Raw genomic sequence first — 13,283 nt, 5'->3', positions numbered from 1 at the left:
AGACGTATCAAAGTTGATTTTAACATGGTAAGTAGCCAGATGGAGGGGTCCCAGAAGGAGAGGAGAGAATGGACCTGAGAAAATATGTGAGGGGACAACAGCTGAAAACTTCCCTAACACAGGAAAGGGAACAGTCACCCAAGTCCAGGAAGCGCAGAGAGTCCCAGGCAGGATAAACTCAAGGAGGAACGAGCCAAGACACATAGTAATCATGCTGATAAAAATTAAAGAGGAAGAAAAAAATATTAAAAGCAACAAAGGAAAGGCAACAAACAATATACAAGGCAACTTCCATAATGTGTTAGCTGATTTTTCAGCAGCAACTCTGCAGGCCAGAAGGGAGTGGCATGATATACTTAAAGTGATGAAAGGGAATAACCTACAACCAAGGATGCTCTACGCAGCAAGGCTCTCATTCAGATTCGATGGAAAAATCAAAACTTTTACAGACACACAAAACCAAGAGAATTCAGGACCACTAGGCCAGCTTTACAATAAAAGTAAAGGAAATTCTCTAGGTGCAAAAGAAAAGGCCACAACTAGAAACAAGAAAATTATGAATGAAAAAGTTCACCAGAAAAACGCAAGCATACAGCAGGGGCAGAAAATGACCTGCACACAAATATGATACCAAAACTGGCAGTTGTGAGACGAGGCGAGCACAAATGCAGGATGTTGGAAATGCATTCGAAATGAAAAGGTCAGCAATTTAAAACACTCTTGTTTAGATATAGACTGCCATATCAAAACCTCATGGTAGCAAAAAAACAAATATCTATAGCAGACAAAAGAAAACGGGATCCAAACACAACACTAAAATGAGTCATTAAATCACAAGAGAACAAAAGATGAGGGAGAGAAAAAAACACCTACAAAAACAAATCCAAAACAATTAACAAAATGTGCCGATAAGAACGGACATCACAATAATTATCCTAAATGTCAATGGATTAAATGCTCCAACCAAAAGATACAGACTGGCTGAATAGAAATAAAAGCAAGACTCATGGACATGCTGTCTATAAGAGACCCGCTTCAGATCTAGGGACACATACAGACTGAAAGTGAGGGGATGATGAGAGGTATTCCAAGCAAATGGAAATCAAAAGAAAGCTGGAGTGAATGAATGGCTTCTATATCAGACAAAACAGATTTTAAAATAAAGACTGTTACAAGAGACAAAGAAGGATTTATATAAATAAGTTTTCGCCTGCTGATAACAGCATAAGAAAAGTTTTCGCTTGTCTTGATGCCGAATTCAAGTGAGGAATTAACGGAAGGTTCTTCGTGATAGTCATTAATTGCAATAGGGTGATGCCATGGGTGGCAGGGCCCAGCAGGTTGTAGGCACCTATTTCCTACACAGTCACCAAAAATAACTGTTTGGCTTTAGGAAGAGGGAATGCATTAGATTATTAAGCTTTGTGACGCTTGGACAAACCTAAGTATAAGCTTAGGACAAAGCTGCTGCCTGGCTTGGAGAAGCTGGAATTGTAGGTACCCACAGAAGTTTGGATGGGCACTAACTCATAAGTGCACATTGAAAGTGCCTTTGATCCAAAACTGCTTTTCAAAACTTCTCATTTCCCCCTGAGAACCGTTCTAAAGAACTGCTCTCTGTCCATTTTTGAGAGAAGATGACTTGTGTACACAATCATCAACCTTAAGTTCCTTCTGCTAGTCAAATGGAGCCATATACACTAAAAGTCTTCTATATTTACATTTACACAGCTGTTCTAGGATTTGATTTATTTATCCCTGAATTCCCATTCTCTTTAAGAAAATCCTTCAGTATATTGTTATAGGCATCAGTGGCGTATGTAGACAGAAAACCTTCAGTAAGCCTTAAAGATTCAGGTAGCACTCCTACCAAATCATTTGGATTGACCCACAAAGATATTGTCTTTCATAATTTAACCATATGCATATATTTACAAAAAGCTTAGGTAAAGCAGAAGAAAGAAAAGAGAGGGAGAGAGAAAGAAAGGGAGGGCGTGAGACTTTTGCTTTGCTTTCACTCCCTGACAGTGAAGTGTTGCTTATTTTAAAAAGAGGGCCCAGAATGTTAAGGGGTTTGAGGGGGGCCAGAAAGTCATATCCCCTTTCTCACAGCCTCACCTGAGTCCTGAGCCAACCGAGTCATAAAGAAAGTTACAGAGTAAGGCAGAGGGGACCAGAAGGCCACTGACACAGAGCGACCGAAGCTGGAGAGACACGACTGTATTGGCTTCATGTCCTTCCAAACACTGAATCCCAGAATTAGGCATCTCACTCACCCCGCTGTGGCAGAACTGGACCAGATGGCCTGTTCCGCGAGATTTACAGCACGGGAGAGCAGACCCAAGAGGGTTTCGGTGATTTCTGCCCAGCTTCTCCTCCTTCCAAACTCACGATCCAAGAGGGTGACAAGGATAGGGGCTGGAGGAATGGAGCGAGTCCAGGGCTGTCATACCAGGTGCACGGCCTCCACTTGGATGGAAGCATCTTGGGGAAATAAGCTACCCCCGCCCACTCCCAGTCCCCCACCAACACACACCTTCTGAAAGACGAAAGGGTCCCGTTAGGCCCTTGGAGGTGGTGATTCACTCCTCCAGTGGTGACCCAGGGGGCCCTGCACAGCTCTTGTCAGGACAATGAAACACCAGACACCAGGTCATGTGCAGACATTGCTACTCAGAGAGAGATGTGTGTGTGTGCACGTGTATGCACACACACACACACACACACACACAAACAGGATCAGGCCGTATGATCCTGGTATAATTTACAACTGCTCCTTTCCCTTGATAACATAACTGGACTCTGCCTTCCGTAAATACACTTTTACAAAATCATTTTAATAGCCAAATATCACCCCTCTGTGTGGTATACCTGTCGTTTGGTCACCACCCTCCTATTGTTCCCAGTCCTTTGCTGCTATTAAAAACAAACAAACGAAAAATTTAAAAAAGGAACATTGTCTGAAACTTCTTATAGCCACATGCTTGAGTCTAAAGCTACATTCCTGAAACTGGAATTGCTAGATTAAAGGGCAGGCATGTTTTTAATATAGTGGGTTGCATTTTGCAAAATTCTGCGTTAGATGACTGTGACAATCCAACACACAAAGGACAGAAAGAGTAGGCAAAAGAGCTAGTTTACCTGAAGGCTGTGGGCACGTCCCCCACAGGCCCTTGCGCCGTGCTGGGTACCATGGCCCTCAGCTCACTGTGTGGACTAGCGGGCTGAAAGAACAAATGGGGAGGGACAGTAGGTCTGAGGCTTCTGTGCGTGACAAGGGCAAGTGCGTTTTCAAGGCTGAGCAGGGGCCTCTCCTGCTCGGTTCTGGTGGTACGTGGGTCCCGGGCCAGTTGCCCATGCTCCTCCTGTGTGCCCCAAAGGATCTAAAGTCAGAAAAACAACATCTTCTGGTTTCGTTTCTCATGAGGGTCTCCCAGATGACCCACTCCCAGCTATCTGTGGGCTCAAGGATACACGTGACATTTGCTTTGTCCCTAAGTACATGCCTGGAACCTGGACCCTCATTTGCCGTTTTCACACTCAACGATTCCTGGAATGTGTGTGCCTCTTTGGAGGGCATTTCTGAATAGTTGTTGAGCTCACAGGCTAATATTTTCCATGCAGCACCTCCAAAGACAGGCCCACGACAGGAGCGGACTGCCGATGCTCCCGATCACAGGAAAGGTTTTCTGGTGGCTGAGGCCAAATGCTAATGAGGGATTCTCAGTTTCTCAGGGCTAGAATTGAGTCGGGGTCTCACTGTGCCCAGGGAAGTTGGCCCCTGAGAACAGGGAGGTGGGCTCTACAAAAGAAGGCCCCCAGAGTGTGGTAGAGAGCTTAGGCCTAAAACAGCCCCCATTCAAAGCTCAGTAGTGTGGGCAAGTCACCTGACCTCTCCGCACCTCAGCGTCCTTAGCTGGAAATAGGGAGTCAGGCTCAGTGAGCAGGGCAGTGTAAGGGTCTGGCTGAGAAAGGTTACAGGGTAAGTGCCTGCTAAGGGGTAGACGTCATTCCAGCATCAATACGGCCATGTAGAGACAATAAGATCCCAAAGAAACAAATTTTAAAAAACCACTTGACAGGGAAGAAGGAGGGGCACGTTAAGGATATGGGATTAAGGGATATGAACTACTATGTATAAAACAGATGAGCAAGAAGGGTGTATTGATGGGAATTATAGCCATTATCTTTTAATCACTTAATGGAGTATAATCTGTAAAAATACTGAGTCATTATACTGCATACTTGAACCCAATATAATATTGTAAATCAACTACAATTTTAAAAAAATGATCATTGAATATCTCTCACATCCCTATATGCCCAGGGTGTAGCACACAGTCAGCACTCAGTAAATATTTGTGGACTCAGATGAATGAACATGGGCCAGGTCACGTCAGTCATGTAGGTAGCAACAACAGTGAGGAGCTGGTCCCTGGAGAAGCTAAGAAAAGTTCTGTGACCATAATACTACTCATAATAGAAGTAGCAGAGGATTATACAGCACTCAGGTGCCTGACACTGCACCTCACATCACCCCTGGAAGGTGATGCTTCGCCTCCATTCACAGAGGAGGGAACTGAGACCCAAGTCAGGTAACTTGCCCCACCTCCCGCAGTTCATGATGGAGCAGCGTCCTTGTCTGCTTCCCGGGGCAGGGGGCTGGCAGGCTTGAGTCCCTCCTGCTTGGCGAAGAAGGCTGTGAGCAAGGAGAGTGAACTCAGCTCAGGGTGGAAGGCGGGGAGGACCAGGGCACCTGCCCACGCAGGATGGGCAGAATGGGCTGTGACAACAGAGAAAGGTGATGGAATGGAAAAACACCAGGAGAGCCCCTTTCATCCCCGAGCTGTAGAACAGGAGGACACGGTTACTCACAGTATGCCGGGACCTGCTCTCAGGGCTTCACGCGTATTCACTCTCTCAGTCCTCCCAGCCTGATGGACCGTGAGCTTCCAGGTTTGCACGGCGAGCTGTGGTTTGCATCACTTTTGTCATCCAGGTGACTGATCTCAGCTAGAATAATGACACACAGCTATTTGGAAGATCTCTACCATGGACCATCCTATTGCACAGAAATGGCATGCCTATTATAAATCTCAGGTCCTTTTTCTTTTTTCCCAAAGTCTTAGAATGCAGTTTTTGTTCATGTGAAGTTTCTTAGGGGCATTTTTATCACATTTTGTGTGTGTGTGTGTGTGTGTGTGTGTTAGTCGCTCAGTAGTGTCCTACTCTTTGCAACCTTATGGAGTGTAGCCCACCAGGTTCCTCTGTCCATCAGATTCTCCAGGCAAGAATTCTAGAGTGGTTGCCATTCCCTTCTTCAGGGGATCTTCCCAACCCAGGGACTGAACCTGTGTCTCCTGCATTGCAGATGGATTCTTTACCGCCTGGGCCACCAGGGAAGCTGCTTTATCACCTCGGTTCAGTCAGTTCAGTCGCTCAGTCATGTCCAACTCTTTCAGATCCCATGGACTGCAGCACGCCAGGCCTCCCTGTCCATCACCAACTCCCGGAGTTTACTCAAACTCATGTCCATCTAACCGTCTCATCCTCTGTCATCCCCTTCTCCTCTCACCTTCAGTCTTTCCCGGCATCAGGGTCTTTTCAAATGAGTCAGCTCTTCACACCAGGTGGCGAAAGTATTGGAGTTTCAGCTTCAACATCAGTCCTTCCAGTGAACACCCAGGACTGATTTCCTTTAGAATGGACTGGTTGAATCTCCTTGCAATCCAAGGAACTCTCAAGAGTCTTCCCCAACACCACAGTTCAAAAGCATCAATTCTTTGGTGCTCAGCTTTCTTCACAGTCCAACTCTCACATCCATACATGACCACTGGAAAAACCGTAGCCTTGATGAGACAGACCTTTGTTGCCAAAGTAATGTCTCTGCTTTTGAATATGCTGTCTAGGTTGGTCATAACTTTTCTTCCAAGGAGTAAGCATCTTTTAATTTCATGGCTGCAGTCACCATCTGCAGTGATTTTGGAGCCCCCCAAAATAAAGTCAGCCACTGTTTCCACTGTTTCTCCATCTATTTGCCATGAAGTGATGGGACCAGATGCCATGATCTTCGTTTTCTGAATGTTGAGCTTTAAGCCAACTTTTTCACTCTCCTCTTTCACTTTCATCAAGAAGCTCTTTAGTTCTTCTTCACTTTCTGCCACAAGGGTGGTGTCATCTGCATATGTGAGGTTATTGATATTTCTCCTGGCAGTCTTGATTCCAGCTTGTGCTTCTTCCAGTCCAGCATTTCTCATGATGTACTCTGCATATAAGTTAAATAAGCAGGGTGACAATACACAGGCTTGACGTACTCCTTTTCCTATTTGGAAGCAGTCTGTTGTTCCATGTCTAGTTCTAACTGTTGCTTCCTGACCTGCATACACCTCTACTGAGGACAAACAGGAAAAACATCAGAAGCAACAAAGTCCTCCCAACATGGCCAAAGATTCTTCAATGGGGGACCACCAGAGGACATGGTGGGGTCGTTGACCCCACATTGGGGAAGTGAAGCCACTTGCTCCCCAATTTTCTCAGATGATAGTGGTGAGGACCCAGCCTGAGCCTTGGCAAGCTCCCAGAGTGTGGCCAGCCTCGTCAGCTGGGATGCCTGCCTACCATCCCCAGGGATGGCTGGGTGAAGCGTGTCCCAAAGGAGCCTCGCCCATTGCTGGTGGCTGACCCATGAAGTGGGAAGGTCATCTGAGCTGAGCCAATCACGTGAACTCCCTCTGGGATATGACCCAGGCATCCAGGAGAGAGTGACTGGCCCACTGGGAGCAGAAAGATGGGCAGGGCCCTCAAGCTGCCAAGGGGTGAGGCTCCCAATGTTGGCCTGTTCTAGAATCATGACTCTTGACAGTGATTGACCCTACATCTGGGTCTTCAACCCTCCTTATTTCACAGGGAGGAATCTCCACACTTTGACCCCAGGGTCCCTTCCCAGAGCATCTGGGCTGAAGGCCCCGCCTCCCTCCCTCCCCTGTTCTATCCCTGGTCCTGGCCAGACCAGGTGGGAGGGGTCCACAAAGGCATGGGGGGATCTATTTGCAGTTTCCTTAAACACCCCCTCCTGGCTTCCCAGGGGCAACAGAGCCTGAACGTTCTTCCCACCCGTTGTACTGCTCACTCTTATCTTACTCCTCTGGTTGCTGAAGTTGCTTTTCCTTCTGTTCTGGGCAGAGTTAGGTGAAATTCCCTGTCGATGGGGGTTTCTCTGCCCATCAGCATTGGCCAGCCCCCTCCCCTGCCCCCACCTCCCCACCCAGAGGCTCCACCTAGATTTGACCTAGGAGTTCCCAGCCATGGAACATCTTGAGAAGCCTGACTCCTGCCCAGCAAAAAGCGGATCTGCCCCCAAGTTCAGCCCATGGATGTGAGCAGCAACCCCTCAACCCACATAGCCCCCACTGACCTCGCTCTCAGGCCGGCTCTTCCCGGTTTCCATCTGGGACAACGAGGTGGCAGTGAGGTCCTGCCAAGGCCTGACCAGTCCTCCAGTGAGCCCTGTAAGCATTCTAGACTCTTTGGGGATATATAAAGTCACACAGAAAAAAAAAGTAAACTTGCTGAGGACCGCAAAAAACCACCTACCTACCTTCCTACTCCACCTGAGAGGGATGCGGGAGCTGGTCAAGGCAATCCCAGTGTCTTTCGCTGGTCTAATCAAGGTCACAGCTAGAATGCGAGCCAGCCAGGAGTACGGGGGCCCTGAGGGGGTGGGGTGCGAGGGTCCCAGCTTTGGGCTGCAGAGAGGACCCAAGATGGAGGCCTGGGGAGGATGGCCCCAGCCCCGCATCCTGTCTGTATGTGTCGTGGCCTTACCCCATCAGCCAGCGTCTGCAGGTCCCCCTGGGTCTGAAGAAACCTGACCCAGCTCTGCTCTGGGCTGCCTGCTCTCCCCCAGCCCGAGTCTCCTACCATCTGGGAAACTTCCTCACTGCTTGTGTTTCTCTCCGGAGCTCACCCATCTCTGAGCCCCTAAAGAAAGGATGAGGGAAAGCAGCCGATCCTGTGGCTGGCGAATGGGTCTGTCTTCCTGTTTTGCGAGCAGGTAGCATGTTGCAATGCTGTCTGCTGTCGCTTCCAGCCGCCTCTCACGCGTTGCCTCAGTGGGCTGCAGAGAGAGGGCTTTGAAGTCCCTGTTTCCCTCATTTCTTTCTGTTTCTCTTCCTTTTCTGTCTCCCTCTTTGCTTCCTCTTCAATCCCTCTCCTCCTAGAACCTCAGTTCTGCACAGTTTCCCTGTGCCTCTGGGTCAAAGAGTTATGAGACTTTCGCCACCGGAAGGAACCCAGGCTGGGCAGGTGCAGGTCACTGCTACCCTGAGGACAGCTGCCACCCAGAGACTCTGGGCTCGGCAGACTGGGGTTAAATCTTCCCCAGTTCTGCGCAGCTTATTTAATGGACTTCAGCTTCCTGGTCTGTAAAACGCACACTGATCATCAGCTCCTAGGGTTGCTGTGGAGATTAAGTGAGATCACATCCCTGAGGACCGGCTGGGCTCAGTGCTCAGTCACCCACGTGTTGGCCCCGTGTGCCTGCCTCCCCTGTCGCCATGCCTGGGGCCTGTCCCCCAGGAGGTGACTCAAAGGCCAGGGAGAACACAGGTGTTTCTGGTGGGATGTGTCCCTTCCTGCCCGGGCCCAAGCATCCCAACTCCGTTTCTGATTTTGTTCTCACGTTTCACTTTCCTTGGTGTAACTTCTCCAGCCAAACTCCCTGCTGGGCCCACCACCTGCTGGTGAACAACAGTAAAGGTCCACCCACCCACATGGGGGTTGGGGAGCATGACTAAGTGTGGCCCTGGTTTCAATCCCAAAGAACCTAAGCGGAAGTCAGGGATAGAAATTCAGGCCTGAAGGGCTTCTGGGAGGAGGTGTGGCCTGACTCGGATAACAGTGCTTGGAGCAGGCCCAGGTGCCTTCAAGTCCTGACCACTACACTCCATGACCTTGGGCAAAGGTGCTTGTCCTTTCTAAGTCCTTATCTGTAAACTCTGCTGACTCGACCCTAGGGGGTAGGTTATGTTGGTGTCCTATTCCTCTCCCAGATAAGAAAACAGGAGGGAAGTTAAGTAACCTGCTCAAGGTCACCCAGCAAGGCAGAGCTGGGAGAGACTGTCCCAGCGACTGACAGGCATTTTCAGCTTGTTTTGCATGGGAAGTTTCCCTGGGGAACTTTGGAGCGGGGAGGCGAGTCCTATACAGCAAAGTGGACACAGCTCCAGAATGCTCCATGACCCCCTGGCAGAGGGAGCCCACAGGGAACACAGAAGAGCCCGATGAGGCCAACTTTCCGAGGACTTGGCAGGCACTGCCAGACATGTGGCCATCAGCTTCCGCTCAGGCTGCCTCCCTCCTCTGCTTTTGCTGGCCCAAACTTTATCAGGACATCCCCTCTTCTCTGGAGCTCCTTCCAGCAAGTCCACTAAAAGCAGGGGCCAGGTGAGCAAGAACAGTATGAGTCTCAGAGGTCAAGAGAGACTTCTAGTTACAATATACTTCTAGAAGCATACTGGCTTTGTTACCTGAAATTATCATTATTTTCTTTAAAGGCTTAATTTAGGAAGACCCAGAGGTTCACTAAGGCTCCAACTGCTGAAAGACCGTGTAATTTAAAGGCCAACTGAGAATGCATTCTACCCTGGCCATTAGGAGGGGGGTGGGGTGCATGGGGCCTTGATTCTACCCTGGCCATTGGGGGGGGCGGTGCATGGGGCCTTGACATTAAAATAGTTCCGTTTCTGTGCTGATGGCATTTGTGGATGTGACCAGGATTTCCCGGTGAGCCTGGACCTTGCCATTTCCTCTCTGCCTCTGAGCTGCCTGCCTTCATTCCTCCTCTCTCCCTCCCTCCCCAAAACCTATTCAGATTGGTGGCTAAAACTGAGGGAATGTTCTGGAAAGTGGGGACAGTTAGACTCCAGGCTGATAAGGGCTCAAATTCCAGCTCAACCATTTCTGGGCGGTTCACCTCGCTGAGCGTCAGATGTCCATGTGGAAACTGTGAGTCCACGTGAAGACGGTTTTGCCACGAGTCTAGCACAAGGTAAATGGGGTAGCTGATGGAACAAGGGGACAAGGCTTTCACCCGAAGCTCAGCATGAGTCTGGGGCCCCGTGTGTCCTCAGTCCTTGTGGAGGGCCTCCCCCGCCACCCTCCAGCTCTCTCCACAGCTTGGCCTCAGCTGAGGACCCCTCCTGCCCTTGGATCTGCCTCTGAGATGGACAGGCCCTGCCTCTCCAGGGATACTCTGTGACTCCCTGCTACCCAAGTAAAATGGACACTCGCCAGCCTCTGCCCAGGGCTTAGCCGACTGATGAACTATCCTTGGCTGCTACCTGAATGGAGGGAGGGGACATCTGAGCAAGGCCCAGGGACACTGCTTCAGGGACACACAGGCTGCCCTCACCCAGTATTTCCCAGTGTCCAGACCAGGTGCTCGCTTTTGCCAGAGCTGCCAGGAGACGTGCCCACCCCTTAAGGGGGACAAAGGGTAACCATCTGGGCGGTTGTGGGCCTGCGGCGGAAGGAAGATCTTTGTCTTTGAACTTGAGGTCACACCGCTTATAGTAGCTGCTGGGCCAATCTGTGTGTCCATTTCAACTGCCTCCCCAGAGGAAGTCGGGAGCCACGTGAAGGGAGGGAAGGGCATCCTCTAGACATGGGTGCCCAGCCAAGGGCGAGGAGATGCTGCATCCAGGTCCAGAGACAGGGCTTAGACCTCACTATGCTCATGACTCACACACGACGCCAGCAGGTCATTACCCACTGTTGTGGCTGAAAGGCTGTGAGAGCACATGGCCCCTCCCTGCCCCGTAACTGTGACTCAGAGGATTAATGAGGGAACCGGTGCCAAGCTCTGTGAATGCAGTTTTGTTTCCCAGCTGGTCCCTCTGAAGAGTCCACAGAGCTGATGGGAAATAGCAAAGGTCAAAGCTCTCTACGTGCAGTTAAGGTCCTCCCAGGGTGTGGTTCTGGGCTCCGTGTCTCTGCCGCCCTCACCTGGGAGGTGAGGCCCTGGGGTCAGACTTAGAGAAGGGTGTCGGGGGACATTTTCCAAGCTCTGGTCACATGCCTGGGGTGTTTCACACAGCAAGTGAGCCAGAGGAATGGGTCTTGCTGGGCCTTTTGGAAACTTCCAGTGGCAAAAAGCACAGACTGAACAGCACCTGTTAAAGTTGGAGCAAGCAGGGTGGAAGCTGTCTCTCCACAGTGCTGGCTTGGGGGGCTGGTCCCCGCCGTCTTTCACTTGTATGCTTCGGTTCTGTGATCTCTCCCGGGAAGGACGCTGGTGGCTAAAGCCAGAGCCCTGGCAAGACAGGAGGGAGAGAGGCAGGTGGTACCTGGCTGCGGCAGAGGTGGGTGCGGTGCTGTCGCTCCTCTCGCTCAAGATCCGGAGCGTCCTTGGTGAAAGGCCTAAACGGGATTGAGCCAATTCTGCCAACCAAAGCAGGTGGCTCGCCACCCAGCTGTATGGGGGTTGAGTCACCCGCCCCTGCTGTCACTGACCTTCAGCACAGCCCGAGAGGAGTGCAGGGCGGAGATCAGGAATGAGGCGCGCTGGGCTCTGGGAAAACTGGCAGAACAAGCCTTCAGTTAGTTACAGATGTTTTCAGGAGAAAATTTTATGAACCCAAGTTCTCATGTCCTCCCATACTTGGAAAAGCACCAAGTTCGTTAACTGAGATGTCTGTTTCTCGTGAGGCGCAGTCGCCTTCTACTGAGATGCGTGTTCCGTTGCTAGTGTCCTTCTCCAAAATCACACGTGTGCTGTGCTCCCTGCTCACTCCCCCGGAAGAATTTCTCAGAGCAACCTGAGAGGCTGTGTCCTGGGCTACAGTCCTCGTTAAGTCCCCGAATACAACTGACACTCACAACTCTTACGTTGCATGTTTTTATCTCAGTCCATAATTCCCCCAAATAATCCAACCTGGGGTAGAGAAGATTCTTTCCAGCTTAATTTTCTCTGACAGGTAATAATCCACATGGGTTCAAAATCAAAATATCATGGATACAATGGGATATCTTGCTCCACCCCGTCCCGGTTCCCTGATTCCTCCGACTACACTCGCTGCTCTTTCTAGCTTCTCACACACCTTTCCAGGATTCCTGTCTGTAAATCCAAATGCGTATTTCCACTTAAGCGTACAGAAGTGAATGTCAGTGTCGGTCAGGGGCTCCATAGGAAGCAAGTGGCAAAGTCAAGCTGGAGAGCTGAGGAAGGGTTGGTGACAAAGATGACAAAAGTGTAGTCTTCTGGGGGTGGGGGAGCAATAGGAGCGAGCCATTCGCCAGGACTGGGGACTGCGGGGGACCCTGGGCCTGCAGGCGTCAAGCCCGAGACCGGAGATCTCTCTGTGCTATTCACTGAGGTAGCTTCTAGCATAGCTCCGTCCCACCTCCTCACCTTCCCAGTCAGTGCTGCTAACAAACTTTTCTGCTGCCGGCTGCCCAGCACCCTGCAGGGTATTACAAACACCCCATGTCACGTGGCGAGCTAGTGAGGTTGGCCAACCGGCTGGGGTGGTCCTTCCCTTCAAAACCAAATGAGAACCTTCAGCTGTGAACCTCCCTGCCAGCAGTCCAGTGCTCCTAGGCGGTGGCCCCCAACCCTTCCCCAACTGTCAAGGAAGCCAATTTTTCCATGGACCAGGGAGGGGGTGGTTTGGGGATGATTCAAGTGTATTATATTTCTAGTGCAATTTATTTCTAATAAATAATCTAATGCAGCCACTGATCTGACAGGAGGTACCAGTCCACAGCCCAGAGGTTGGGGACCCCTGCTCCTGGGGATCCTTCCAAGGATTTCTGGGTGCCTGTCACATCGTCCTGGCGCTTGCCTGGCCCCTCAGCTGGCGCCCTCGCTCCTCGCCTTCCCTCCTCACCTCGGGCTTTCATTGTCCTCACCCAGCCTGCTGCCCGAGTGGGGACACAGCATCCCCCACCCACAGCCTGTCCTTGGGGTGCGGGGACAGCAGAGGGGTATGACAGACAGCACAGATCAAGAATCCATGTGATAACCAACAAGGACCGACTATATAGCACAGGGAACTCTGCTCAACACTCTGTAATGAGCTACATGGGACAAGAATTTGAAAAAAAGAAAAGATATGTGTATATGTATAACTGAATCACTTTGCTGTACAGCTGAAATTAATACAAGGTTATTAATCAACTATACTCTAATATAAAATAAAGATTCTTTTTAATTTTTAAAAAATAACCCATTTAAAATTTATCGACCTCACTTCACCACTGGCAAAACTTAACTGCCGACCCTG

At 50.1% G+C, this 13,283-nt stretch overlaps 1 protein-coding gene across 3 annotated transcripts in view; it reads right to left on the bottom strand.

Annotated features, from left to right (window-relative positions):
- Positions 1 to 13,283, bottom strand: part of POMGNT2 (protein O-linked mannose N-acetylglucosaminyltransferase 2 (beta 1,4-)) — an 81,027-nt gene that overhangs the window by 4,357 nt on the left and 63,387 nt on the right. Inside the window, exons 1-5 of one of the 3 annotated variants that reach the window (XR_011250687.1) lie at positions 11,172 to 11,230; positions 7,415 to 7,524; positions 5,576 to 6,265; positions 4,876 to 5,013; positions 3,142 to 3,224 (exon numbers count right to left, since the gene is read on the bottom strand). The gene's annotated coding sequence lies outside the window, so the exon portion shown is untranslated. Of the gene's footprint in view, positions 1 to 3,141; positions 3,384 to 4,875; positions 5,014 to 5,104; positions 6,400 to 7,414; positions 7,525 to 11,171; positions 11,312 to 11,511; positions 11,579 to 13,283 lie in introns of those variants that run through there. The other 2 variants (XR_011250685.1, XR_011250686.1) reach the window with 2 other exon arrangements.

This window comes from Ovis canadensis, chromosome 19, assembly GCF_042477335.2.
Source record: "Ovis canadensis isolate MfBH-ARS-UI-01 breed Bighorn chromosome 19, ARS-UI_OviCan_v2, whole genome shotgun sequence".
Classification (NCBI taxonomy): Eukaryota; Metazoa; Chordata; class Mammalia; order Artiodactyla; family Bovidae; genus Ovis; species Ovis canadensis.
Note: the sequence above shows the minus strand (reverse complement) of the source record. Positions and strands in the feature narration are given on the sequence as shown.